General features: G+C 49.6%; 1 non-coding gene across 1 annotated transcript; it reads left to right on the top strand.

The window, feature by feature from the left end:
- Positions 1-3,777: 3,777 nt before the first annotated feature.
- Positions 3,778-3,849, top strand: TRNAG-ACC. The gene has a single exon. It is a non-coding gene; the product is annotated as a tRNA-Gly (tRNA).
- The last annotated feature ends 7,964 nt before the right edge of the window (positions 3,850-11,813 follow it).

Raw genomic sequence — 11,813 nt, 5'->3', positions numbered from 1 at the left:
CACGTGCTTTGCTGCTTAAGCTGTACCCTCCTCCCTTATTTTCCCTTCTAAAATACGTCACTCAAATTAAAAAAAAAAAAAGAAGTTTTCGATGGAAATGACATGAATGCTATGAATGGAAAACCAAGGTCATTTACTATAAAAGTGAAAGTAAAGAGGATTCATGCTTGTTAATCAGGCCGGCGCGTGGCCGGGAGGAAGGCCCAGCATGAGGCCCTCAGTCATGAGAGCGTGTGGCCCCGGTGGGCACCTGAGCTGAAGAGAAACCCCGGGCCACATTTTCCATGTCTGTGGATCAAGGGACCTGAGCTACTGTTCAGTCTGGAGAGAGAAAGGTGGTGGTGGTGGTGGGGGGGGGACCTGTCCAACTTGTCCTGAGCACAAATGCAGAGACGGCCACAAGGGCAGGTCAAGGTCAGTGCCTCTTGTTCCTCCTGCTCGTCTAAGCCCGCATGAACAAAACAGACGTTTTGTGTAGGGAGTCCCATTTTGTTCCAACGAAACACTGAAAGCTCGCTGCCCCCCCCCCACCCCCCGGCAAACTGACTCTGGCAGCTGCAGTGGCCTCTGTCTAAACTCGGCAGGTTTGCCAAGTGGAACCTTGTGAAACTGCATTCTTTGTCTGAAGGCCTGATTCCATACCATCTATCGATGAACATTAAATGGGGGAATAAAATTAAAGTTCTGTGGAAGAGGAAAGCCGTCTTGTACTAATGAGAGACGTCTGTTTATTCCCGTTCTGTAGATGCTCCTTTACTCACTAGACAGGATTTTTTGAAAAGTTAGAAATAAAAGTTAAAGAAGCCGACAAAATCAAAGAGCGTCGTTGGTACTCGGGGAAAATTGACAGAATCAAGGCCAAATTGTCGTTAGGAAAGCTGTGTTTGGAGAAGAGATAGGCAGGGTTATTTCAGAGATTCTGGCGCACGTGTTTGAATCTCAGTCTTGCAAATGCAAATGCGGTAGACGGCTCACGCAGACTGTCTCTCATTCGTCTGTTGGACGGGCATTAATTAAACATCTTCCTCGAGTTGGGTGGTGCTGATGCCGGGGGTGGGTCGCCAAATAAGTCAGACCTGGTCCCTGCCTCCGGGGACTCTATGATGCTCAGGGTGACTCGGGCGTGGACACGAACTCCCAGTGGCTGGGGGCGTGGCCAAGGTGGCGGAGCAGGCAGATGAGGAGCGGGGGTGGCTGTGCGGGGGTTCCTGGCGGACCAGGCCCCTTGGCTGCTGTGGGGAGGAGGGCCCGAGTGGGCTCAGGAGTGGAGGATGGGGGCTCTGGGGGGAGGCGGTGGGCGAGGTCGGTGAGACAGAGGGCTGGGTTCTGCTGAGCTCAGCTTTCAAAGTTGATGTGACGTGAGTTAGTCATGGTTGTGGTGTGAGAAAAAGGGGACAGAGGAGCATGTTTGTGCATCGTGGTGTCGGTTCCTGAGAGGGGGCTGTTTAGGGTGGGAGTCAAGTCACAGGCACAGGAACTTGTGTCTCGGAGGGACCTTAACCTCGGAGCCTCAGAGCAGGCTGGCCCCACCAACGTCTCGATTTCAGACTTCCGGCCTCCAGAACCATGAGAGGACGATCTGCTGTCGTTTTAAGAAGTTTGGGTCATCCCCCAGGAAGTGACCACAGGCCCTGTCTCTGCCCGCAAAGAGCCCCCGTCCTGGGGAAGAAATGGACAGGGCGGCACGTTGACTTGGAAAGCCCCCCCGCCCCCCCAGTTTGGTCACTGGCGATGTCAGTTCCTTAGGGACCACGTCGAGGTGAGAGTCAGCCCTTAAAGATGAGTCCGTCGGGGTGGGACCAGCTTTCCTCACGGAGGTCCGCCCCCCACTGAGGCCACCCCCGTGGGAATCTCCTGGGGAGCAGACACTGCCCACCACCCGTGTCAGTTCTTTCTGTGAAGCCCGAGGAATCCACCCCCGGCGAGGGCTGGAGGCCCCACGCCTTTGACTTTGCATCTGTTTACTGTGAACGTTCCCCCCGGCCCGTCTCTCCCTGTTCCTTGCCTTCTGAGGGCTCCGTGGGGATCTTTGTGTGCAGAATTCTAACTGCCATTCCCGGGGCGGGCGAGCCCCTTTCTCTCCTGGTACTTTCTGGGAAGTTTCTTTCTTGGCCATGTTCTATTTCAGCACGGACCAAGGCAGCTCTTGGCGCAGGCGGCACATATGTCATCACTCGGGAACCCGCCAGAACAGCCTACGGGGCGTTTAGAGAGAGAACCGGGGGACTGCGAAGCGCCAAGGTGCAGACGCACGGAAGGACAGACTGCAGGGGCCCCAGCCGGCGTCCGGGCGCGGGGCGGTGCGGGCAGGGCGCGGCGCTCCCCGCGTGGGGCCGAGGAGCAGCCTGGGCGCGCTCTGCCCGTGGATGGGGGAGCTGACCCGATGCAGAAATCATCCTGAGCCGAGCGGGCGGCTCTCCCACGGCTTGGCTAGGACTCCCTGGGGAATTAGCACAGGGTGAGGATGAACCCAAACCACCCCTTTTTATAGGGGCTGATGGCGCCACGTCCCCTACTGACTCTGCTCCCGGAGGGAGGACTCGGAGACCTTCCTCTCTCGGGACCTCCCAGCGCCCCTCCTGCAACGCAAGGGGGTAGGGTTGATCTCCCGATTCTGTTTTGGGTGGAGCCCATCCTGAGAGGTGTACTTCTGAGAAAACAAGCGTTGTTTCATAGCCAGATAACTCGGCAGACGACTGAAACAGTGTCTTGTCTGACGCGCAAGGCACACCAGGATACGGGAGGTTTTTAAGCCCAGCAGCAAAGAACCCTGTTTACCTCTGCCAAATTCTTTCACTTATTCACCTATTTCTTCTCAGCCATGTAGTTCTCATCAGAACTAAGAGGAGCCTAAGATTAAAATAAGGACCTACACACAGACGTTGACGTCGTACGGATTTTTCCAGGTACTTCCTGTGTCCCTCCTTTATCATGCTTCCCCCCCCCCCCATTTCACTCCATCTCACCTGCTCCCCCAGCACCAGGCGCCACCAGCATCCCGTTCACGGACTGGAGCCTTCTCACCGATCTCCCCGCAGCCCTCAAATCCATTCTCTGTGGGGTCACTTAAAATGGGAATCTCATCTTATTCTTTTTTTTCTTTCCCTACCAACTCCTCCTCCCCGCTGTTCTTGGGATAAAAGCAAATATTTAAGATTCTCCCATCAAAGCCAGGTCTTTCCCAGCCCCCACGGACCCTCCAGCCTCCCACCCCGGGTGCCCTGCGCCCCCTCCCCCAGCCCCACGGCCCTGCCTCCTCTCCCCTTTCCTGCAGCCCGAGGTTCCCCTGTGCCCAGCGCTCTCCCCTGCGTCGCCTGAGGAGTGGCCGTCCACCCTCCCGGTACCCGCTGTCCAGACGCTCTCTTAGGGAAGTGCGCTTTGATTCTGCGCAAGCAGGTCAGACCACACTCTCGCATTCTTAGGCAGCCAGGTGGGTTTTCTTTGTCGCTCTGACCCCACCTTGCTATTTTTCGTGATAACAGGGCCGCGTAGCTCAGCTTTGGTCCCGTGGTCGCTTTACAGACCTTTTCCGTGAAGGCTTGATGGGTTTGTTTCGTTACTGACCATCACCTCGTGGGGCTGCGGCAGGTCTGGCTTCACCCCCCCCCTGTTAAATTCCCAGATTTGATCTTGGGAGCAGGCCTTACAGGTCTGCAAAAAACACGTGTTGAATGGATATGAACGGATAAATTAATACGCCAGTTCTTCACTAAGAATAGAGGTAGGAGGCTGGATGAGACATGCACCGACCTCAAGAAGATTGATAATAACTTGGGAGAGGGTGTAGCTCAGTGGTAGAGCGCGTGCTTACCACGCACGAGGTCCTGGGTTCAATCCCCAGTACTTCCATCAAAAAAAAAAAAATCAATAAATCTAATTACCTCCTCCCCCCCAAAAAAAGAAAAAAAAGAGATTGATAATAATTAAAATAGTGTGCTGACAGCCACAGACTGGCTTCCTCTGTGTGGCAGGCATGGTAAAATCCACAGTAATTTGTCTTAGTTCTGGCCGGGTCAGCCCTGGCTGTGAAATCCAGGCTATGTTAATATTTTAATTGGTTGCACAAAGACTATGCTAACTACAAAACAGCTTCTGGTCTTGAAGGACAAGGATGTCATCCCTGTGGGGGCAAGAGTGTTCCATGATTTAGGTCTAGTGTCCGGGGCCTCCTGGGACCCACAGGTCCTGTTTCAAAGGTTGGCCCAGCTGGGATCGAATGATACTTAAGAGTGGTTATTACTGCATTTTTATAATAACTAAAGGGGTGCTCTTTTGTTTTCTGTCACGTTGAAACTCACACCTCCCTATGCACCCAGCATTTTGTCCTGGGATGCGCAGTTACCAGTCCTGACCCCTGGAGAGGAGTGGAGAACATCTTTAATCTGCTCCCACATTCATGCCGCAGTGCCAGGCTCTTTTCCACGAGGAAGCAAAGAACGCTCTCGAAAACAGGCTACGTTTTGATGGAGAAGGGGAAAACTTCAGTTTTGTCCTTTGGTGTATTCACTCAAATAGGACACTTTTTGAAGAAGAAGAGCGTTATGAATGTCATTTAGGTTAAAGCTTCTCACAAAGCCTCCCCAGTGGTTTGCATTGTTTCTTTGGTGAATGCTGAAAGGAGTCAGAAGCTGGGTGGGAAAAAAAAAATCTCTACCCCAGGCCCAGGTGTGCGTGTGTGTGTGTGTGTCGTGGTACCAGGGGCAGGTGTGACCTGAGGCAGGTGTACACGTCTGCTTTTCAGCTGTTGTTCCAGGTGGGAGCTAGGTGGCTCCTGATATGGTGGGAAACCGAGATCAGAAAGTGTCGAGGATCACAGGGCAGTGAGCTCAGTAAAGAATACACGATTGTGTGGTCTTTTAGAAACAGTCACAAAAGACCTCACCTTTCAGGTCTGATTATGTACAAATGAGGACAGAAAGGAGAGTGTGGTGCTGGCAGCTAATGGGAAAGCTAGAGGTGGAAAGGGGAGAGGAAGAGGAGGAGGAGGGAGGGGAGGAGGAGGGAGGGGGACGGGGCTTATCACATTAACTTATTTTAAAGGGAGAAAAAGCTAATAAAGCGTGAGAAGCTGGTTCTGCTGGAGAAGGGCTGTGCCAGGGTTCAGGTGCCGGCGGGAAGTCAGAGCTGGACAGATGCTGGCTGCCCTGGATCCAGGGATGACAGGGTGACATTAACAGGTGACCTGCCCTGCAGAGCTGCCCTGCACATCCTCCAGGGTCCTGAGCAACCCAAGGCGACTCCAAGAGAGGGCGGCTGGAGGGCGCCACGGGTGGGCTGGTTCCGTATTTTGGGCGTGTGCCGGAGTGGGACACCCTGAGCCTTTCTCTCTGCTCCTGTTTTTCCCTCGTCAAACCACCTGACTCTGCTCCTCAGAATCAAAAAGAGAAAAAACTGCTCCTGGATAAGCCGATGGGCGGAAACATGTCTCTGGAGGTCCTGAAATTCAGATAAACATCTGAACTTCTGAATGCTTATTGGACAGAATTGCGCTGCCGGAACTTCAGGGCATAATCTGTCACGATGTCTAACTTTATAAACCCGAGACCATTATCTTTCCGGTCCAGGCTTCACTTAATGGTTGTACAATGATTTTTGTTACTGCACTGCACTGGGAGAGAAACACTTTTCAGCAGATATTATTAAAAGGCTTTTAATCCATGAAAGCTTAACCAGCTCAAATGGGTTGAAAGCACCATTGCTCCTTTATTGCCGAGACACAGGGCATCTTTATCTAATAACTGCCATTTGCTATAATAAAGATTTTGGATCAAAGCTGATGAATCAAAATGTGTTATTTAAAATCTGTTCCTGCCGATAGCTCTGGCCATTCATAACCTCCTTTATCGCCTTCTGCTCCTTCGAGAACTGAAGGAAGGGGTGCTCTCTGTTACCTCCAAGTTCCCTCCAGCATCTGAACTGAATTCTCTTTCTCTTTTCCCTCCACATATAAGGATGCTTTAGCCTCATCCCACCGGCGTGTTTAGAGGTTGGTGGGAAACAGGAAGTCTTGGATCTGAGCTCCTTTGCAGGGAAGTCACCTTTTCGCTTAGTACGTATCCATCTGTCTCCAGAAAAATGATGTCAAATCGTTTTGTTCCCATTTTCTTTTCTAAGAGGAGTATTTGCACCCACTTCTGGCTGACTGGCGTTGCCGAAAGGGCTCACAGACAGTATCTCTGCAATAATGACCTGATCGTTAACAGTAATGATGATGACCAGTGCTTACTGGGCGTCTGACCTTGTGCCAAGAGTTTGCAATGATTTTCAGACCTACCCTGCACACTCGATAAAGGAATAGCTAACACTTACTAGATTAGGAGCCAGACTTAGGGCCAAACCTGCCCTTGCGTGGTCTCCTTCAGTTGAATCGGCAACGCTGAAGGATCGCTAACGGAAGTTGCAGGGGAAACTGGCCATCTGCCCTTGACTCCTGGACACCCAGCTCAGTGATGTAAACACCATTACTGTGTTTGCTGGAAGGTTTCCTGTCAAGATTGTCAGATTCAACCACGCTAAACACAAGATGCCTAGTTAAGTGTTCATTTCAGATAAACAAGGAATCCATGTTTTTAGTATCAGTGTATCCCACGCAATCTTGGGGACGCACTCACTCTAAAAAATACTGAAAGATCGAATTTAACTGGGCAGCTGTATTTCGTCTGGCAATGCCACCGCCTAGCTTGTTGATGAAGAGGTGAGAGGGGGTGCTTGCTGTGTCCCAGGGTGTCCCAGTGAAGGAGGAGAGTGGACTGCAAGACTGCCGCAAAGCCCTTCCTTTCCGATGGGCATTTGGAAGGAGTCTGGGGGAGATGCTTGCTTTCTACCTTATCCACACCCGTCTCAGCCAGCTGGTAACACACATCAACTGGGGAGCCTTTAACCACAGATAAATGAGGAAGAGTTTTGAGTGTGGGGAGGGACTCTCTGGGAAGAGATAAACTAGGAGACTGGGCAAGACGTCTGGGGACACCGTGGGCACCGGGGGCCATCTTTTCTCATGTTGAGCATTTGCAATCCCCTTGGGCTCCCACTGTCCACTATTTCCTTAGAGCACAACTTTTTCTTGTTTTCCCATCTTTCTTGTTCCTCCTCTCTGTGCAGTAAGAGTGACCTAGAGGTCAGAGCCCTTGGTAAATGTGACACACACAGGTGCACACACACACACACACACACACACACACACACACACACAATGATCAGTTATGCAGGAAGGCCCGGGCCATCCATCAGGGGAGGCTAAATCTGTCAGAAGAGCCAAGGGCTGCTGGCCGTGGGCCTCCAGAGGCTAGGGCACTTGGGGTGACCCAAGACATAAATCCGTTCTCAGTCTGACTTAGACAACTGTCAGAATTCGTTGGTTCTCATCAACAAAAAGGAACAGCAGAGGGTGGCCTTCAGGCACGTCTTGATCAGGGTCTCATTTAATTTCTCCATGAAGCTGTAGGCTGGGTTTCTCTTAACTTGATCCTCCTGACATTATCTCCATCCTCGTGGCGGCCGCTGTTCTGAAATATACTCCCTAAGGTGACAGACCAGGTAAGGAAGAGGCAGCCTTTCAACATATTTCTTTTGGTTCAAGGAGCAGAAGTTTCTCTTTAGGGAATCAGATGTAGCCTTTTTCTACATTTAAAGAGGCTTCTTCCGGTATTAATATTACTTGCACGAGTGATTTTTTTTTGGCCCGTTCTTCAACCTTTCAATCTATTTCTTTCAGTGACTGAAACGCGATAGGAGATTAAGATCGCAGTTGTAATAAGAACAACCAAATGAGAAATCCCATCCACAGGGAAGGGTTAATTATAAAAGCTATTTTAACAATCTTTCCTGGAGCCGACCGGGGAGAAACACTTGGGCATGCAGTTATAGGAAAAATTATATATTTGAGACTCATGTGTATTTATATTAAATCACATATAAGAGCAAACATCAGATCAATTTTTCTCTTGTTGGCTTAATACAGCATAAAATAAATGTCTCATAAAGAGGAAAGAAAGGGTTTCTTTAACAAGAACGGGTTTCAATATGCAAACATTTTGATAGCCTACAGGGCAGGCAATAAAAAGAGTCTGATGCGTTTTCTTGATAGAGGGTTTACAAGGCTTTTAGAAGACTTTTTGTTAGAATGAAAATTAAACATGAGCACTATCACCTTCTGTGACCAGTTTGCCTGATAATTCCCGCTATGTTAATATCATCGCTCTCGTAGCTGTTAGGAGGGTGTTGTGATTAAGAACGAGCACCTGGGACTTTGAAAACTCTTTAATGCTAAAAGCTGAAGATAATAGAATTATCTTTTTAATAATTTGCCTGTCCTTCCAGGTCGATGTCCCGCAGGAAAGAGCACGTCATTTCCCAGCAGGTCCCAGCAAGCGATGGGATGCACTCAGGTTGCAGCTTGGGCGGGTGGGGGAGGGTCCCGGCTGGACACTCTGCGTGCAGCCCCTCTTAGGCATGTAGCCGATGGTTTCTGTCCACAAAATTGACACTGTACACAGTTGCAAAGCAGCTAGGCAGGTGTGATGTCCAGGTGTGATGGGCCATGGGCAAGATGGCATTTGCTAGTGATGGTGGGTTTTATAAACACACTAGGTCATCGTTTCAGAGTTTCAGGATGACATCACTGGGGAAACAAGAAACCTGCTTAGCCCTCACTCCCCAGACGGACAGGGCTCAGCATGGACGGGCAGATGCCAGCGCCAAGCACCCCCCAGCCTGAGGTCTCCTGAAATGTGGACCGTTCTTCTAAATGTGCTTCTTGTAGGAAACTCCAACTTCTATGAGATTTATGCCGCAGAGGGCTTATTTCCTGCAGGCCAGTCACCTTGCGGGGCTACGGGGGTCAAATGCCCATTCCTGAAACAGTCACTGTGGCTGGAAGCACATCGATGACTTGACTTCACAGAAGCACTGCTCACATCCAGAGTCTGCGGGTCCAGGAGACTCCACTCACTGAACGTGGCGGAAAGTTGGGAGGGACAAGGGCAGGGATTACGCCACAGCCGTGCAGATGGCGTCACACGGAGCCTAAAGCATCTCGACTCTTCAACCTGGGCTTTAAATGAATCTGGACTGAGGATGGGGCATGGGGGCATTTCCTCGGAGCCCACCCTCCTGTTGATTCCACTCCTGTCTCCACCCGTAGACCTACAAGATGTACGGTGCAGAGACTCCTGGTGAAGGAAGCGGTGGGGGCCACCAGGTCCTGGGACAGAGGGACATAAGGTGTCCCATGGGCTGGCTGTCCCGGGTCCTCTCGCACCCCTCTCTGCCCCTCTGCTCCCTCTGCGCATCCTGTTTTTAAAATTAAGAGATTAGTAATAAATTCCTCTCATTATCTCATGAAGAACAGCTAGAAACATTATTTCTGATGGTCGTACACTCAAAGGCTCTGTTTTCGCCCCAAATTACCTCTCCTCGTATCTTCTCAGGCTTAGGGCTTCCGTCCTGACAGACCTGCTGCCTGGTGTCAGGGTAACAGGCGTTTCAGTTTGCGGATCTCGCATCTTCGGTGCCTTTTGTCAGTGCTGAGTTCCTCCTCCTTCCCCGCATGAGCTGAGCCAGACTATTTATACTGGTTTGGCCGTTTTCCATCCTGTCGCATCTTCTGCAAGTGGCCGGCATTTCAACTGGTTATGCCTAACTGTGAATGTGTCTTCTGGAAAGAATTCAGTGATTGTCATGGCTCTTACGAGGTGCGATGAACTCCTTCTGCAGCGGGGAGACTTGTAGGGGCTCCCCCTGTGTTCTCCTCTGCGTTCCCAGCGGTCCCCGAACCTCCTGTTTCCTGAGACACAGTCTTAGCTTCATCCCTCGCTCCGTTCATTTCTAGTCCTCTTCTCGGCCACCCCAGCTGGCAAAGCTCGGCTTGGCCACGGGCTTGCCACATGGTGGCTGATTTCAGAGCCGTTCTGAAACAGGCCCCTGTGCAAACACTTTCTTTGCTTCCTCTGAGACAAATGCTTCAATGCATGGCTTTCAATAAGCTGTGAAAATCTTAAACCTAAACTGTTTGCATGGCTTTTTTTGTAATAGTTTTTCTGTGTTTTTATTGCATGGTGGTTGAATGGTGGGGGGTGGGGGATTCTGTTTTGTCTTCCATTTGAAGAACTTCTGACAGTGATGTGTCTTTTCCCCCCTACGTGCTAATGTTTTAGAACCTTGTATCCACGATGACTTGCATTAGAACTAATCATCTTGTTTGTCCAAATTATAGCCTCCTTCTTTGAGAACTGACATTCGTTCTTCTGTTCCTGTGCAGTTAATGTCTCGTGATGCCCCTGAGCTTCCGTTAGCCCCAGCCAACCACCTAGCCAGGGCAATAGGTAACTAGGGAGAGACGGCTCGCTCTGTGGTGGCTCGCGCAGGTGGTTCTCTGTTCTAGACGGTATTTTTCACGTGAGACAGACCTGCTCCTTGGACGACGTGGTCTTAAATGGTGTGGGGTCCACTTCTTTGTGCATTTTTTTCAGCAGTAAATACTTGAGTACTACACGCCCCATCGCTGGTTGAATTCGTGGGTATGAGGGTCAGCTCTAAGTTATCTGGATTTTCGACTGCTTGTGGGGGGGGTCAACCCCTCATTCTTCAGGGATCAACTAATTTGTTGTGATCCGATCAGGTCCTTCACTTGGGTTTTGCTGGGGGACAAGACTAGGAGGACAAACCCTTCAAAAAAGATAACCACGGTCACTCCTCCCCTCACTGTTTCTCATTTTGCTTCTTTCATTCCTCTCAAAATTCTTTGAGTGCTATCTTGTTTTATTAACAGCTGTTCACATCCATTTAAATAGCTCCAAATCATCAACACCCAGTTGCTTTCTCCCTGGAAATTCACTGACACAGATGTTACCGTGTGGGGTATCTGGTTAAAGACACAACATAACTGCTGGCTTTTCCCCCCACGGACCCTGAGTATCATCACTGCCCCCTCACCAGATTTCAGGAGGCAATTAAGAGGCCATATTTATCATTCTAATTATTTTAGCGGAAAAAAAATTCCCTTTTCATGTTCTCAATAGTGTGATGGTCAGCAAGGACCTACTATATACATAGCACAGGGAATTATAATCAATATCTCGTAATGACATATAATGAAAAAGAACACTTGTATGTATATGTATAATTTAATCACTTTGCTGTACACCTGAAATTAACACAGCATTATAAATCAACTGTATCTCAATTTAAAAAAAGGGGAAAAAAATAGTATGATGGGTACCAGCCAGGTCACGCACATCCTGACCACAGTGATGCAAACTGCCCTATTTCCTTGCTGAAAGGAAGGCTCTCTTAAAACACCTTTGCCCACTGCGAATCTAATTATTTCCTTTGTTCAATATAATCTTGCCACTTTGGAAATCTTTTTAAAGTACGAAGGTACTGAAAATTCGCGAAAAGTTCCGTGGACCCGCCCCCCCCCCCCAACGTCTTTATCCCTTTGCAAACATCAAGTGAACACCGAGAACATGACGATTAAATGCTTCTGATTATGTGTTTCCACAGAAGGGTTCTACCTTTTGTCTTTTTCCCTCAGAATTTCATTTCTTCAGGCTGGAAATATCAAACCCTGCATCGGGATATCAAAGCTTGTAAAATTTATACTCCCACCTCATGAATTCCAGTTTTCAAAACTGGCATTTATTAAAAGCAATGAATAGGATTGGGGATTACGCCCTGACTTTATAGTTTGACTTTTTTTCCCTTCCCTTTGAGACCTGAGGTGCAAGCAATCCAGGTAGGAAGGAATTATGCAAAATACTCCTCCCTCCCCCGCCAGCATCTAATTCTTTCCTTGACTGAGATTTCTAAAGATG

The sequence above is a fragment of the Camelus ferus genome, chromosome 32 (genome assembly GCF_009834535.1).
Source record: "Camelus ferus isolate YT-003-E chromosome 32, BCGSAC_Cfer_1.0, whole genome shotgun sequence".
NCBI lineage: Eukaryota > Metazoa > Chordata > Mammalia > Artiodactyla > Camelidae > Camelus > Camelus ferus.
The sequence above is the reverse complement of the archived record's forward strand: the minus strand, read 5'-3'. Positions and strand labels throughout refer to the sequence as shown.